Source organism: Fringilla coelebs (assembly GCF_963513975.1).
Source record: "Fringilla coelebs genome assembly, chromosome: 2".
NCBI lineage: Eukaryota > Metazoa > Chordata > Aves > Passeriformes > Fringillidae > Fringilla > Fringilla coelebs.
This window is the reverse complement of record NC_140029.1, coordinates 48,144,788-48,161,213: the sequence shown is the minus strand read 5'-3', so window position 1 is coordinate 48,161,213 and position 16,426 is coordinate 48,144,788.

Sequence of the window (16,426 nt, the reverse complement as noted above, 5' to 3'; positions counted from 1 at the left end):
GTCCATAGTCTTTCTATACAACGGCCCTAAACTTTGGGATTATGTATCTCTCTGGCTTTCTCTTGCTGCAGGAAGCAGGTAGGTGACATAGCTAGAGAAAAGGGATCTACATGACCCTGCTGAGCAGGGGACGACTCCAGAGGTGCCTTCCAACCTAAACCACCCTACAGTTCTATGAAAGGCGTTGTGCAGAATGTCCCAAAGCCACAAGTGTTTGAAGTATTCATAGCTGGTGCATGTAGCATTTAGCTTGAGATTGCAAGTCATTGAATAAGCATTGCTTTTTTGAAATGACCTAACAGTTGCTTGACAGGTTTTCTTGAAAGCCAAGGTTGCAACAAATTGCTACCATCAGAAGTCAAACCTACACATTTTGTGGTTTTAATTATTGTTTAAATACAGAGACTAGAAGTGAGATATTCAGTTGATATTTAGCAGAATGCATCACACTTCTGAAGTCACACTATCCTAAGTGTGTATTGTATAACTCTAAATGGCTTTGTGTTTTGAAAAGTAGGAAGTGTTGGTTTTGTAAGTCAAGATGCTGGTGTTTTAGAATCTCATCAACTCGTATTAATGCAGGGATAGCTTGTTGTGAACTTGCTTGTTAACTTGTACCTGCACAGAGTCAGGATTGCTCCACTTTGCCCATGGCAGCAAAATTAACCTTAGCTCCTGCTTGTGCCTATGGGGAAGGATGACTGAAAAAGGGGCCAGGGTGTAATTAATACCTCTTTCCTTTTCTTCCCAAGTTGCAGAGCGGCAGGAAAGGAAATACATAGCTCATAACTCTGCCCCTATGACACCAACCAGCAGAACTTCTTCTTCCAGAAATCTTCTTAATAGAGTCTCAAGCTACTGTGTCATTCTGGTTTGCATGAGCAAATGATTATGGGGCAGAGCCACACCTGAATTTATGCCTGCGTGTGGAGTAACAGGCTGCCCATATTCCCCAATTCCCTTGGGCAAAATACTGTGAAGGAGGGGTTGAGGCTGGAGGCAACTGTGATGCTGCTGATGGTGCTGTGGTCTCAGCAGTTATGTCATGAAGAGCATATGCTGTGGTTGGGATTTACTGCTCTGGAAGAGAAGCTGCCTCCAGAGTAATTAACTTGGTCCATCCCAGATGTTATTTTCAAAGTCCTGTCTGCAGTGTATCTTAGACACCATATAATGTTCTGCCCCAGTTTTGGGTCACACTACACAGGATGTGGACAATTGATTAGTGGAGTGGCAGATTTTCGCTTAGTGCTGTCTAGTGCATCTTGCTTCCCAAATCCCATGAGGGAAAAAAAAAAAGGAAAAAGGTATCCTTTCCATTTCAGATGTTAATAATACAAAAAATGTAGGAGGAAGAAAGCAGGATCTTTATTTTGTCCTTTCTGCTAGCCATCATGCCCAGCTTACCTTCCTATTAAATTGAACAAGAGGAGAGGAAAATTGTTTTCCTAGTTTTTGTGTAGAGTATACCACACTAGAGAGAAGGCTGTCACAGTATGAGCCGTATTGCATCTGAGATGGTTCAGCTATCTAAGAGCATAATAAAATTGTAATAAATGAAAAAGTAATCTCAAGTGCCAGAATGTACTTTATCCATTTATTGTGAAACCACTAATTTATTTTTAATTATAAATGAATATATTTTCTTAGTTAAAACTGAAATAACCAGCCATTATTAAAGGCTGATGAGAAGACACATGACTAATCCAGCAAGGATGGCTTCATCCTAGAGATGAAAGAGCTTTGTGTTGAATGTAGTAGAACCACTGCAAAGAATTTTAAAGGATGCCTTCTGTCATATTTGAGATAGAAGTTGTATTGTTCACACCACCTGTTCTTCTTCATAGTAGACGATACATAATCATGTATGGTGATGCAATAAAGTGTTGGTCCTATGAGTTCTTCCTATAGAAATATACACATAAATTGCACCTGAGAGGATGAAGCTGTCTTCTTTTTATTTCTGGTGCTGTTTGGTTTTGGGGAGCTACTGGTTTTTCTATTACACAATTTAAAAGGATCTAATTTTAGCATTAAAAAGGTTATTTAAATCATCTCTGTGAACAATTTATTAGATAAATTTTTATTTTAAAGATTTCAGATTGCCCACCGTGGAGATCAAGATATCTGTAACTATTCTTAAATTTTTAAGTTTATTTATATATATATATATATATATATATATAAAAAATTTAAAATTATCTGCAGTATTACAAATACTGAGAAAACTGATGTTGTCCCTTGTGCAAGACATTTTTATATTTTTTGATTGTCAGATATTGGGAAAAACTTTCAAGAAGCTTGGAAATAAAGTATTTTTTAAATAATTTAAGTTTCCATTCGAAGCAACTTCTAGTTTTTCTCATTGAGGAAGCTGAAACAGTGCAGTGTTTCACATTTTTGTTCTTTCTTTTGTGCACAGGCTTCAGCCCTGATGTTATCCTGGTTACTGTTTGCCCAGGTCAATGTTGCTGCAGAGCCAGGAGAGGGAGCACAGACATTGTCGCTTCTTAGTCATGTTTTTAGAGGTAATTTGGATTATTTCCAGAGGAAAATCACTAAACTTGTTTTAGGAGGAGGCATTGTGGAATCCTCTTTTTCTACTTTTTTTTTTCTCCCAAGTTTTTGAATAATTTTTAATTAGGGGATAATAAAAACTGGATATTTCTATCCTATAATCCTATAAAGCAAAAAAAAAAAAAAAAAAAAAAAAAAGGGGAAAAAAAGAAACCACAAGAAAAAAAAAAGAAACCCTGCAATATTTATGGCTGGTATAGTATTTTAACATTTTAGAAACTTTGGAGGAGTATTTTTGCATTTTCTTCTGCAGGCACTGAGGAAGGTGAAGTTTACCAGAGTCCATCCAAATATAGGAGAAAACCTTGATTCACTGCAGTCTAACATTAGAAAGTGTGTTTCAGTGTGTTTTTATAGTTTTAGTCTAACTTCAGATCATATGTTTACTTAGTAATTTTCAGGTATTAAAAAGATTATTTTAAAGACACAAAGGGTACATACATTCTCTCCAACTCTTTGATAGGAATTGTTAGAATTTCCCATATCTCACTTCTGTCATAATTTTCTTGATTTCTCAGTTATGATTTCTCGTACCACTTAGATATTCCTGACTTTAGAGGCAAAACCATCCGAAAGTGCCTTACTTCACCCTGATAATCATTTCTACTACTTAATCAGTTGATATAGGAGAGTTGCACTGCTTTCCTGTAGCAGAACTTGGGTAAAGCTTTTGTAAGAATTCCCTGAATAAAATAAAAATGTATAATCTGTGAGATGGCTTTGTAGTACTGAAAATATATTCACTCATGTCTTTGGTTTGAGATCTGTGTCCAAAGAGCATTGACAGCATTACAGGGATGACATCTTACAAGTCAGGCGATGCCTGAGTGAAGGCTGCCTGTTGTCCTGATGGCCAACTCTATCATTCAGGGCCACAAACTCTCTATCCCAGGTGCTCAGGGAGCAGGAGGCTGGCTTCTCACTCGGACTGCATGAGACAACATGTCAGGTCGCTTCGTAGCTCTGTGTGTCTCCCCACGGCTGCTCAAATACTCAACAGAAAAGACCTTATCACCTCTTATCTGTGGGTAGGAGACGTGATGGTAGGTGTAGTAACATAAATTATAATCATCTGGCCACACTGATCACGAAATGGTGGAGTTCAAAATTTGAAGTGCAATGAGAGAAAAGGTCAGTGAAGTCACTACCCCGCACTAGAAGAGAGCAAGCCTTTACTTGCTGAGGAAGCCAGTTTACAGTGCCCTGCCTTTGAGCATGCAGGGCTTTCTGTGAGAGCAGGTCAGTTTTGAAGAACTGCCTTCTGCAAGCCCAGGAGCAGGTAATGCCATGGTATTGTAAGTCAAACAAGTGGGACAGAGGACCATTTTAACTGAACTGGGAACTCCTTTTGCCACTTGGGTGGAAGAAAAAATTGTATGTTCTCTGGAAGCAAGGTCAGGCTTTGCAGGAAGATCATAGAGCTGTAGTTCACAGGGGTAGGGAGAAAACACTAAAGGCTAGGAATTGAAATTGGTCAGTGTTGTGTCAAGACAATAAAAATGGCTTTTTAAAGTATGTTTATAGCAAGAAGAGATTTAAGGAAAATACTGAACCAAAACCTGATGAAACTGGTCACCTGACAAATGGTGATGAAGAAAAGAGAGATGCATTAAATGATTTTTTTGAGTCAGTCTTTAGTATTACTGGTAAGCTGTGGGGTGCTGAGTCACTGAGTCATAGGTCTACAGGAACAGTGGTTCTCCATTTGGGGACACCAGAATTTTAAGGGACCAGCTGTATCAGCAGAGTGTTCACAAGTCCATGGGACCTGATGGGATGGATTCATGCCAGAGTTCTCAAGGGATGAATGTGATGGCAGGACCTCTCTTGACCATCTACCAAAGGTCTTGGATGTCTGGGGGGGTCCCTACTGACTGGAAATTGGCCAGTGTTATTCCCATCCACGAAAAGAGCAAGGGAAGACAGAGGCATTTTATTCTACCCTCAGTTTCTGTAAAAAACACCGTAGAAGATTATACTGGGTACTGCTGAAAGGCATTTAAAGAATAATGTAACTATCAGTGACAATCTACATGGACTCACAAAGAGAAATTCCTATTTAACTATAATTTTATATTGTTCAATGACAAGGTCATCCACCTCATGGATGAAGAGAATGCAGTGGGTGCAGAGTTCTGCATGTTAGTAAGGCTTTGGATACTGTCCCTCACAGCATCCTTCTGGACAAGTTGTGCAATTGTGGGATGAGCAGTACATGGTGCGCTGGGTGAAGGACGGCTTGAATAACAGGGCTCAAAGTGTGGTTTTGAATAGGTGGTATAGCAATACAAAGTAAACAAAGGTTTCCCATTCTTAACAACTTTTCCAGAGTATGTTTGCATTTTCTTCTGCAGCCTCTGAGGTAGGTAAAGCTTATCAAAATGGATAAAGCTTATCAAAACTGATGAATCACAGTGGATGAAGGGAAGACAGTTATGTTAAATGCTGATACAAGAACACAAAATTTTCTCAGAAGCTAATCTGAAACTGGACTACTTCCTAGAATAATCAATAAGTATACAAGGATTTTCTACCTGCTGTTTACTCAAAGCTCTGAAGGATTTTCAGATATATTTTAATATAAAAGATGCTGCACTTCTGATACAAGAAAACTAGTTTTGTATGGAGTTTCTTGTTCATTTTGTTTGGTTTTTTTTTCCTTTTAGGAAAGGTGGAAGATGGCAATCACTGTTTATACTGTTCCATAGAACACTCCGATCTGACCCACAATGGATTGTTTCCTGCATCCAATTTCTGATTCTTAGCTAAATGCCTTTTTTTCTTACCTTTTCCCACATTGCAGCATCGACCCATCGTGTCTATCTCGTGTACATGTCATGTGGTGTGACAAACATCTCTTCCAAAAACTCTCCTCTTTTCCCGCTAGAGGGAGGGCTCTCCCAAAATACTCCTGGGAGACCGGTCCACTGACCGAGACTCTTCTACTCGAAACAAACGTTTTTAGGTGTGTTTACGTCTAATGGTAAGGGCTACCCTGCAATGAAATTATATATAATGGAATGTAAAGAAATTAAATTTCTGTCAGGTTTTTTTGGGGGGAAAAAGTACTGGATAATGGTATTTGCACTTTTTTTTTGCTCCTTTTTTTTTTTTCTGTTATGTAGGTATGTATTTTCTGGGGTTTAATTAAAAAAAAAAAACAATCCTATGCACATTCTAAGGAGTGATGCTGACAGAATTTTAGATATATAATTCTTGGAAATGTAAGAATAAACAGAATTCGTACACAAGTATTTGTATCTTCATTATCACCATATTGATATGTCCACAAAATTGTTGGCTCGATCAACATTGACTGTGTTACAAATCTGAAGCCAAGCACTTGTACCAGCACTCAGTAAATATGTTGTTCAACTAAAAATAGAAATTACTCTCACCAGCAAAGGGTATCCACGAGGGAATGATGTATACTATAAATATACTAAGATACATGTGGATGAGTTTAATCTAATGAAGTGTATGTAAACAAACCAACGGAGAGCTTCCTTTAAATGGAGGAAGTAGGATGAAAAGAAAAGGAAGTTCAAGTGAAACTGCTAGATAAACTCCTTAATATTATGCCTTGATTAAAAACAAAAAAGCAACAAAATGTTTCTTGTAGGTTGTGCAACTATTACATTAAGAACTTGTTCATGACTGTCCCTACGTAAGTCAATCAATTTTAGGAAGAATTTGAACTGTAATGGGATTTCCTCTATATTTATCTTACATCTACAAATATCAGCCTGTGGTTTCAAGTATTTAAATTTTCCACCTGAGATACTTGAAAAAGGACAGGTATTCAGAGGGTGATTGCTTAGTTTTCTAAATGTGGCTTTTTATCTAAACTGGGCATATTTATAATTCAGGTGAGGTTCCGATTCAAAATAACTGATGGCATTTTAAAATTTAGGCCATGGAGTTAGAGATATGAGAACATTTAAAAAAGAATAATTTATTTGTTTTCTATATTCTTTTTATGTTTCCATGTTGATCTGTAATCAGGAAATCATGGTTAGAAATCACTTTGATATTCATGGTGAGGAATACCTTCAGTGCTGGTAGGTGGGGGTGCAGCTGCAGTTGGAGGTGCAGGCTGAGCTCTGGGTGTTGGAGCTCTGTGTGTTGGAGGCAGTGAACTGCTGACCCTTTGCAGAGCAGAGGGCACAGGGGCTGTGGCCCAGCCAGGTGACCCAGAACTCAGGGACGCTCAGCTGGAAGACCCCAGACCTCACCATGTACCAGCTGTGAGGGTATGGAAGCCCAGGAGTCCTTTGTTCAGGGTCTGTCCTCAGAGGCACCAGCTTGGCCTGCTATTCTGTGATTGCACCATGATTAAATTATTTTAGGGATCCAGATGTCTGAGATTCTACTGTGAAAATAATCCAAGGGCTGAGCCAGTATGGAAACCTGGTCTGACTGTGTGACAGTGGGGTATGTAGGGTGTCAACACAGCTCCAACAGCTATCAGCTCTCTGAAGCTGCCCAATGTGAAGGGATCTCTGTCCCAGCAGTGACAGTCTCAGGTGGTGGGAGTGTGACTGCCAGAGTGACTCCTAGATGGTCAGACAGGGAAGTTTCCTTAATGTTCAAAGAGCTTTGGCAAAACTCACACATAAAATTCTATCAGAAGTTTTAAAAATATTGATAATAACGCAGTCACAGGTTACAACAGGACTTCTATAGAAATAATTCCTTTAAATTTATTTGCAGTGAAACATAGACACAGATGCACAGAAAGGGATATCTTTCAGCTCCAGAATTTGACTCCTGTCAACATTTATTACAATCTTGTTGGTTTAAAAAACAGTGCTTCTCACTATTTATTCAAGAGGATGTTGAAAGCCTATGGATAGATACCATGTCAAATTAGGAGAAAGTAAGAGGAAGACCCAGTTCTGCTGACTGAGGAGGTCTCAGCTAAGCCATGCGAGGAAAATACCAGCTGGCTTTGAAGTCCAGCCAGATTTAAGTAGGTTAAATTAATTCATGTATGACCCTATTAAAGTCAATTTTATATGGAGTCAGTGGGCAGTTTCAGCTAAGCATATGAAGTGACTTTAGAAGTGATAATCTAATTTTTCTTTGGCAAAAATTATAAAGTTAATAAATTATAACTTGAGTATAGTTAATCTATCCACCCATTCACACACACAAAAGCTATTTTAATAAGTGAAATTAAAGAAGTAACATCTTAGCATTAAAAAAAAACCCTGCAGACATTTTCTATTGATTTTGTCAAGGTTATAGCCCAAGATTATTTGGGCTATAGATAGACCAACATCTATGTAGCCAAAATAATCCAAGATGTATTGGATAATTGTTCTACTACAGGATAATGAAAAGAAAGAAAACACAAAGGACTTTCATATAGTTAGACAATAAAAAAGTTGTTGGCCACATATATTGTCTATACTTGGCCTTTTTACACTGTAGTTCTGCATCTTCTGCAGGTAGAGGTAGAGGTCATATTTCTCCGTTATTTATTGATCCTCAAATGCATGTTTGTGTTTGTGCAAATACATAGAAAGTAGCTGTGTTCATGCCTAAACATTATCCAAAACATTACCTACTGATACTTTGAGGCACACGCTAAGCAGTGAAGTACAAGGCCATCGTGGGGGAAGAGAGACAGAGTGTTGTAAGGAGAGAGTTGGATGAGGAAGAAGGGTTATTTGGTTCATAACATTGCAAGCACTTCCATGACTATCAGTAGTACAACCTATAATGAAATTATCCATCTGGATCTTCTGGTGCTCAATACACAGCTGTGTCTGCTGCCTGCTTTACAGCGAGGCTCTCTCAGGAAGCAGCAGCCCTGGGATACTCTGCAAGGCAAGTGAGACTGGCAGCAGGGAGGGATGGAGGCTGGCAGGACAGCAATCCCATCACCAAAGCAAGGGGAAAAGGGGAGAGGTGGTGATGGGGACCAGGTCAGCCAGCAATCTGGCCACCAGACATATCCATGGGGATGAGGCAGGGGTCTGGGAAGTCAAGGGAAGTGTTGGGGATTGTGTCTGTGACAAACTAATAAGGTCAGCTACCACCCAGTGATCTCCAGGCAAGCCTATTGTGGTGAGGAAAATCCGAGGTCATGGTTCTGGCATCATGGATAAGTGGATCAGAAAAGGATTCTTGCAACCATTCAAAATAATGATACATGGTTGTTTTTTTTGCTTTAGTTAGCATTTCATCTTGAGTATTGAAACACTGTTGGTGCCAGCAACATGGCAAAATGCTACGTTGCTGTTTTTCTATTTGACTGTTCCTATTCTTTGAAATACCTACAAGTCACAGCTGCTGCTGAGAAGTCAGAATGCCAATGCTTAGCAAAAGATTGTAATAGAAAAGTTTAAAAGCTAAACAGAAAATAGCAATATTAGCCCTATTTTCCAAGTGAGAAGGAGCACTCACCCAAAATTACACAAGAAGACCTAAATTTTTGTTTCATAATTTCTGTGCAAGACAAGTCTTCTGTCCATCATTTGGCTGATGAGTGGTCCAGGTTCCGTGGTTGTGACTAGCAGTTGTGTATTCCTATCTGGAAGTGGCCATGACACAGAACTGGAGTCAGTACTAGGGGATTTCTTTTCTCTGACTAAACCAGGTGAACCATTTTTACTTTTCTTCCCTGAGAAATATTTTTACATTTTTACACCCTGAGAAATATTTTTATATTTCTCAGGGAAGATGCACTGCCAGCTACAAGGCACAGGCAGATTGTGGCACCAATTTCTTCATTTGTGAGGGAAAGAAAAAGGTACTGAGACGAGACAAAAAACAGAGACCCACAGCGCCTCCATGTCTGTTCTGTTGGGTTCGAGACTACAGAGCATGGCCCCAACAGGTCAAACAGACCAGACATAGACACAGAGACTTGCATGGTGTTACTGACATGTTTTATGAAAAATCCTTTCCTTAGCATTTTTCCTCCTGAGAAACTGAGAGGCCTCAGGAACAAAATGTAAATAATGATTATCTGCTGCTGCGGAATGCAACTGGTGGATCTGTTATTGGTCTCATTTGGTTGTTTCTAATTAATGGCCAGTCACAGTCCAGCTGTCCAGACTGTCTCGGTCAGAGACAAACCTTTGTTATTCATTTTCCTTTTCTATTCTTAGCTAGCCTTCTGATGAAATCCTTTCTTCTATTCTTTTAGTGTAGCTTTTAATATAATATATATCATAAAATAATAAATCAAGCCTTCTGAACATGGAGTCAACTTTCTCATCTCTTCCCTCATCAGACCCCTGTGAACACCATCACAACATGGCTCTTTAGATCTTATCCTAAGCAGAAATGCTTTTTGATTTGAGGTTTTTCCTGCCACCACTTACTCCTCAAGTCCCTTGTTTTTCTCTCTGTTTAGCCCCTTCCTGCTGCACACGCTGATTGGTGGGCTACACAGAAAATTTATGATGCCCCATACCCAGAAGAGTTCAAAGCCAGGCTGGATGGGGCTTTGAGCAACATGATCAGTGAAAGGTGTCCCTGACCACAGCAGGGGGAGTTGATCCAGCTGGTCTTTAAAGATCCCTTCCAACTCAAAACATTCCATGGTTTTGAAAATACTGCATTCAGTTTTGGACTCCCTGGTACAGGAAATTGAGGTGAGTTCAGCGGAAAACTGAGTGGTTGGGACCTGTGAGAAGATGCTGCAGACAGGAGGTTGTTCAGCCTGAAGAAATCATGGATTTGGGGGCACCTAGTAGAAGCCCTCACCTAACAGTGCCTGAGAGGTGAGCAAGGAGTTGAAGCCTTCTTCTTCCCAGTGGTGCATGGTGAGAAGAGATGACAAGCACAAAGTGAGAGAGACTGGACATAAGAAAGAATTTTTTCCACATGAGGACAGTCAGGCAGGGAAGCAGGTTGTCCAGCGAGGTTTTGCCATTTCTGGCCTTGAAGGTGGTCAAGACTTGACTGAACACACACTGAGCAACCTAATCTGGTTTCAGCAAGCTGGAGGTTGGTCTGGAGACTCATTGAGGTTCTTTGTAGCATGAACTAACCCTGTTAGTCACCTCGGTGTCCCTTTTGTAATTATCAACATTTCTAGGAAATTATTACTTGGACCTATTTATTATGAGTATTTATTTTAACTGAGAGGAATGGTGCTATACAACTGTTTCCTCACTATGAAAACACTTCAGACAGCTAACTCAGATCTAATTATCAAGATGTTGTGTCCAAAACTAGGTCAGGTGAATCCCATCTGAGTGTATGTGCTCCCTGAAGGGCCCAATTAGATTCCAGGGAGGGAAGGAAGGAGTTATTTCTGTACAGCATTAGAGCAGTTAAAACACTTCCTCCAAAAAGAAGATATCTGAGATCTGGACTGCATTCCTCAAATCCTTATATTTTTATCCAAACCTCTTTGATGCCAAACTAATAAATGTGTAGAGCATGGAATTTTCCATCTCTCTGCTAATTCTGTCTGATTTTTTCCCTTTTCCATCTCTGTCCCCTTACACCTTGCACAAGATCATGCTCTCTGCCTCTCTCTTCCATGGATGCATGGCTTCTTCCTGAACCAGCTGAAGGCCCAGCTCTGTTCCTCAGGGAATGGTATGGGTGATGCTAAAACTAGCTACTGTTGGCACCAGAAAAATTATAAATAGCTGATTTAGGTGCTTCTGCTGAGACTTTGATTTATGGCAAAGGGACACAATCTGATTTTTAAATTGAATTATTTAAAATTATCTTTCTTCATGTAATTTGTCAATAGGCTAGAGAACTAACATTCATGCTACCACAGCATCTTGTCCTTTGTACCAATGTAATAGTAATTTGGCATGAACTCTTTAATATATTTTGTAGCTTTATATATAGACATAAAAACACATCATGTTTTTTTTTAATGTTGCTAATAATGTGTTGACAACAAACAATACCATTTAGTACATAAATAAATTATCATTGGGATAATACTGTTAATTTTTCCCCTGAAAACTCTATTCAAGTTATTTGTATGAAAAAGGTTAGTAGTTTTCCATCTATTTCAAGGTGTGGATCTACTACACAAGAGAAAAATATTCCAAAGTTAAGCTTGCTAGAAGTACCCTTGCCATTCTTGCCTGTTTTTATTACAAAGAGTCCATAATTCCATGGAGTGTCAATACCACTTTGATTTCTAGGCTTCTCAAAACCATGCCTTTAGCTTAATAAGACCCATGGTTTTTCATGCCTTCTTAGTGTTCAGTACTTTATGACCTTTGTTTTCATGTATATTCATTATACCAAGGCACTTTGTGTTGCTTTCCTTCTATCACTTTGCAGGTTATTACTGGTTTCTTTTGTCATCCGAGCAACATCATCTCTGCTCATAATAATTCAAGAATGTGATCCTGCATTTGAAAATTTACATCTTCCTAACACAACTCCTCCTTCTATGCAGTATATTTTGTCTTCAAACATTAGCCCCCTGAGGCACATGCGTGGCTGAACCTTGGGAATGTGTACTTCCTTTTGAACTTTGTTTGCATTGCTAATTCACAACAGGGTGCAAGTCAGGATTCCTGAGCACAGAAATAAGGACTGGCTACCATTCTTTTATTTTGGCATCTCACTCACAGATATGTACATTTTCTTCTGTAATTATTGCAAACTCTAGACTTCACACATGTTGATAGATTTATTTTGTACTAGTCTGTTACAGAAAACTCTAACTTAACCTAATCTTTTTTATTGTTGCTACTTGACAACATTAATGCTGTTGCAAGGTCTTCATTGGAACATCTGCTGTACATAGAAATCTTTCTTTGCTAACATGCTTCAGTTATTTGCCTGAAGGCCAATGAAGAAGAGTCACATTTTCTCTTTAGGAGCTGGAGTTATCACTCAGTAAAATTAATTACCATTATGTCACCAGAATTTTTCTTGCAAATATTGGCTCTTGACCATGAGTGGCCTAGGACAGATCTTGCTAGCCTAGTTTTTCATGCTGGTGTTGTTATCATTATCTATTTAGGAAAAAAAGACTTCTCTTTCTCCTTTGTATTTTTCTTGCAGCTGTGGTAGGTTAAATTTCTAAATGTATTTCCAATAGACATTTGCAGAAAAAAGAGTCAAGACTACATGTCAGCCTTCTGTTGTCTTTATTCATGATTTTTACTGAACTCAGTCCAGTTATTTAGTTTGAGCAGTCTCTAGATATGGAACTCTGCAGTTTCTCTTTCCATTAAATTGAACCAGCTTTTTTGTGAATACATGCTGAACAACCTCCTACTTTAATGGCAGAAATTAAAATAAATGCTATTAAAAATGTACTTTCATACAAGCCTTCTATGTTTTTTTAATTAAAGGCATGATTGTTAAAACTGACATTCATGTCTATTTATTAAAGAAGGTATTGCTCAAATATGCAAGCAACTATGCCTATGCCTCACACATAAAAAATATGCTGTGATAAAATAGAAAGTGGCCTTTGATTAAGACACTCTCACTCGAATGCCTGTGACTATTTCAGAGAGAAAAGATGTTTTAGAAACATGGGTTTCAGACTTGCTAAAGACTTGATAAATCGTAAGCTGGAGTAATTAACTGGAATTTTTTGTGTGTCCATGAAGAACAAAAACCCCATACTAGATTCTTTCTTGTTTCATTTTTAGAAAAAACAAATACTAGTGACTGAGTTTACTGCTTAATATTCCATTTTGTGTTTTGATTAATCAAAATTTAAAAAATGAGAATATGTAACCATTTTATGTCCTATTTTGTAATAATGGCTTTCTACATTGCTAGGTGTTACTCTTTTTGTAATTATGTTACTGCTGTCAGTAACAGTAATATGCATTTTGAGTATTACATAATATTTCAAATGGAATTTGGAGTCTCAAAATCCACGTACAGTCCTTTGCACAGCCTGGACATGAAGATGAAAAAATGAGAATCAGGATTTCTGTAGTTCTCATTTCATGAAATATCTTCATTAGTGTGGTTGACCACAGTAAATACTATAAGGAAGTGCTCAATATTATAAAAGTAAATTATATAACATATATAAATTAGATCTTTATATGCTGTGGAAAAATAATCTCTGGTTCAGTTCTGTTTATTTCACTGGCATAATGAAAGGATGAATTTTACCCTGCATGCCATCTTGGGGCAAAGAAAAAAAAAAAGAAAGAGAAGAAGAAAGAAGAAAGAAGAAAGAGAAGAATAGAAGAAAGAAGAAAGAGAAGAGAAAGAAGAAAGAAGAAAGAAGAAAGAAGAAGAAAGAAGAAGAGAAGAAAGAAGAGAGAGAAGAGGAGAGGAGAGGAGAGGAGAGGAGAGGAGAGGAGAGGAGAGGAGAGGAGAGGAGAGGAGAGGAGAGGAGAGGAGAGGAGAGGAGAGGAGAGGAGAGGAGGAGAGGAGAGGAGAGGAGAGGAGAGGAGAGGAGAGGAGAGGAGAGGAGAGGAGAGGAGAGGAGAGGAGAGGAGAGGAGAGGAGAGGAGAGGAGAGGAGAGGAGAGGAGAGGAGAGGAGAGGAGAGGAGAGGAGAGGAGAGGAGAGGAGAGGAGAGGAGAGGAGAGGAGAGGAGAGGAGAGGGAGGAGAGGAGAGGAGAGGAGAGGAGAGGAGAGGAGAGGAGAGGAGAGGAGAGGAGAGGAGAGGAGAGGAGAGGAGGAGGAGAGGAGAGGAGAGGAGAGGAGAGGAGAGGAGAGGAGAGGAGAGGAGAGGAGAGGAGAGGAGAGGAGAGGAGAGGAGAGGAGAGGAGAGGAGAGAGAGGAGAGGAGAGGAGGGGAGGGGAGAGGAGAGGAGGGGAGGGGAGAGGAGAGGAGAGGAGGGGAGAGGAGAGGAGAGGAGAGGAGAGGAGAGGAGAGGAGAGGAGAGGAGAGGAGAGGAGAGGAAGAGGAGAGGAGAGGAGAGGAGAGGAGAGGAGAGGAGAGGAGAGGAGAGGAGAGGAGAGGAGAGGAGAGGAGAGGAGAGGAGAGGAGAGGAGAGGAGAGGAGGGGAGAGGAGGGGAGAGGAGGGGAGAGGAGAGGGGAGAGGGGAGAGGGGAGAGGGGAGAGGGGAGAGGGGAGAGGGGAGAGGGGGGAGAGGGGAGAGGGGAGAGGGGAGAGGGGAGAGGGGGGGAGAGGGGAGAGGAGAGAGGGGAGAGGGGAGAGGGGAGATGGGAGAGGGGAGAGAGGGGAGAGGGGAGAGGGGAGAGGGGAGAGGGGAGAGGGGAGAGAGGAGAGAGGAGAGAGGAGAGAGGAGAGAGAAGAGAGGAGAGAGGAGAAGACCAAAAACCTTTCTGAAGAATGGAGAAAAATACAGTGAATATTTCCCAGCTCCTTTTCCATCTGTGTTTGTACAGCTGATGTATTGAGGCCACTCAATTGGACATGTGAGCACAATAGGCAGACGCTCTAATAATTGTACCAGATGCTTAAAAGCTTCTCCTCAAAGTTCTGTTAAGAATTTTTTCCTTTCTCTGGGACATCCTAAGGCTTTTTTAATAGGAAGCAGTGCCTTTTTGCTTACTTATGGAGGAAATTGATACCTTAATCTTAGCTTTTGTTACTATTTAGCTGCTCTCTTTTACAGTAGAACCCAAAAACATTGTTTCAACATCACATGTGTAGATAATTCTCTCCTTTAATCATACCAGAAGTAAAAGTCTTAGACAAAATACATTTTTTTAATAGCAAACCAGGAGGAATAGTAGCTCCTTTTATGAATCCTTGTAGTTTTCATTCAAACAGAAGATAAGAAATCTCCTTAATTAAAATCATTTAATTCAGTTTGAATCAACTTTCAGATTGTAGTTGTCAGCTATCACATAATAAGTCACATCCTCATTGCCACTTTGGGGCTGTGGTAGACTTATGTAAGGTAGACCACTCTTGTCTTTCTCAGGCTTTCTAAATATTGAATAGAAGGAATCTCGAAGCAATCTGAGGTCTGAAAGAATATTGTTTTCTTAAAATGTGTCGTTAGACTCTGATACAATTCTTTAATGCCCATTGGAAAATGGAATTTCCTGTCTGTAAGTTTCCTTTCATGTAATCCTCATGGCAGTTCCTTTCCGATTAGTCCATCTGTCCTTCCATGACACAGCCCCATCAGTACACCTCACGCCACTCACTTGTGCTGGGCAGTGCCTGGAGATATTTCAGGAACTAAGGACATATTTCTGCTTAACAGTGAAACAGAGAAATTCACAAAGGTAACTTTGTAAGGGTTGTCTTTGAAAAGTTCATGATGTTTTGCCTTTCAAACCAAATAACTACTTTTTTTTTTTTTAATAGCTTTGGTCTTACCATGAACATCTTAAACTTTTTACTTTTAAACCAGCATCATAACCAGTTTTTCCTTTTCTTTATTGATTTATTACCTTGTGAAATGTCCAAGTTTCAACTTCTGTGTGACAGAGATCAGAAAAAAATCACAAACTCAGGGAAAATAAGGTGGGGATTGACTCCCAAGAACTACATATACCATTTTTTTACCATTGTGCTTTTTACCATTGTGATTTATTTCCAGTAGAGGTAATCACACTGGTGCCAGTGGACTACTCAGAGTAAGATACTTTTTAGTACAGGCAAGAGGATCATAGTCTGCCTGCTTAAAAAATACAGTGCAAGGAGCAAGACTGAATCCACAAAGGATTGCACAATCACAGTCTGCCTTTCACAGTTAATATGTTAACAACCTATCTGAGAAAATGAGGTGCTGAAAAGCTGGAGAGAACATCCTAGTCTAGTGGGAAGGATATTGTGGGAAGGATATAGTGGGAAGGTCTTTTCTCATTGATATTAGTATAAATGAACTAAGCTAATCTTTACCAAAGAGGAACTGTGAAACAGTACAAAACCCAGCCAAATTAGAGGCTCTGTTTTTAGAAGTCCTGAGCACCTAGGAGTGCTTACTAGCCATGACTGTGCTAGCA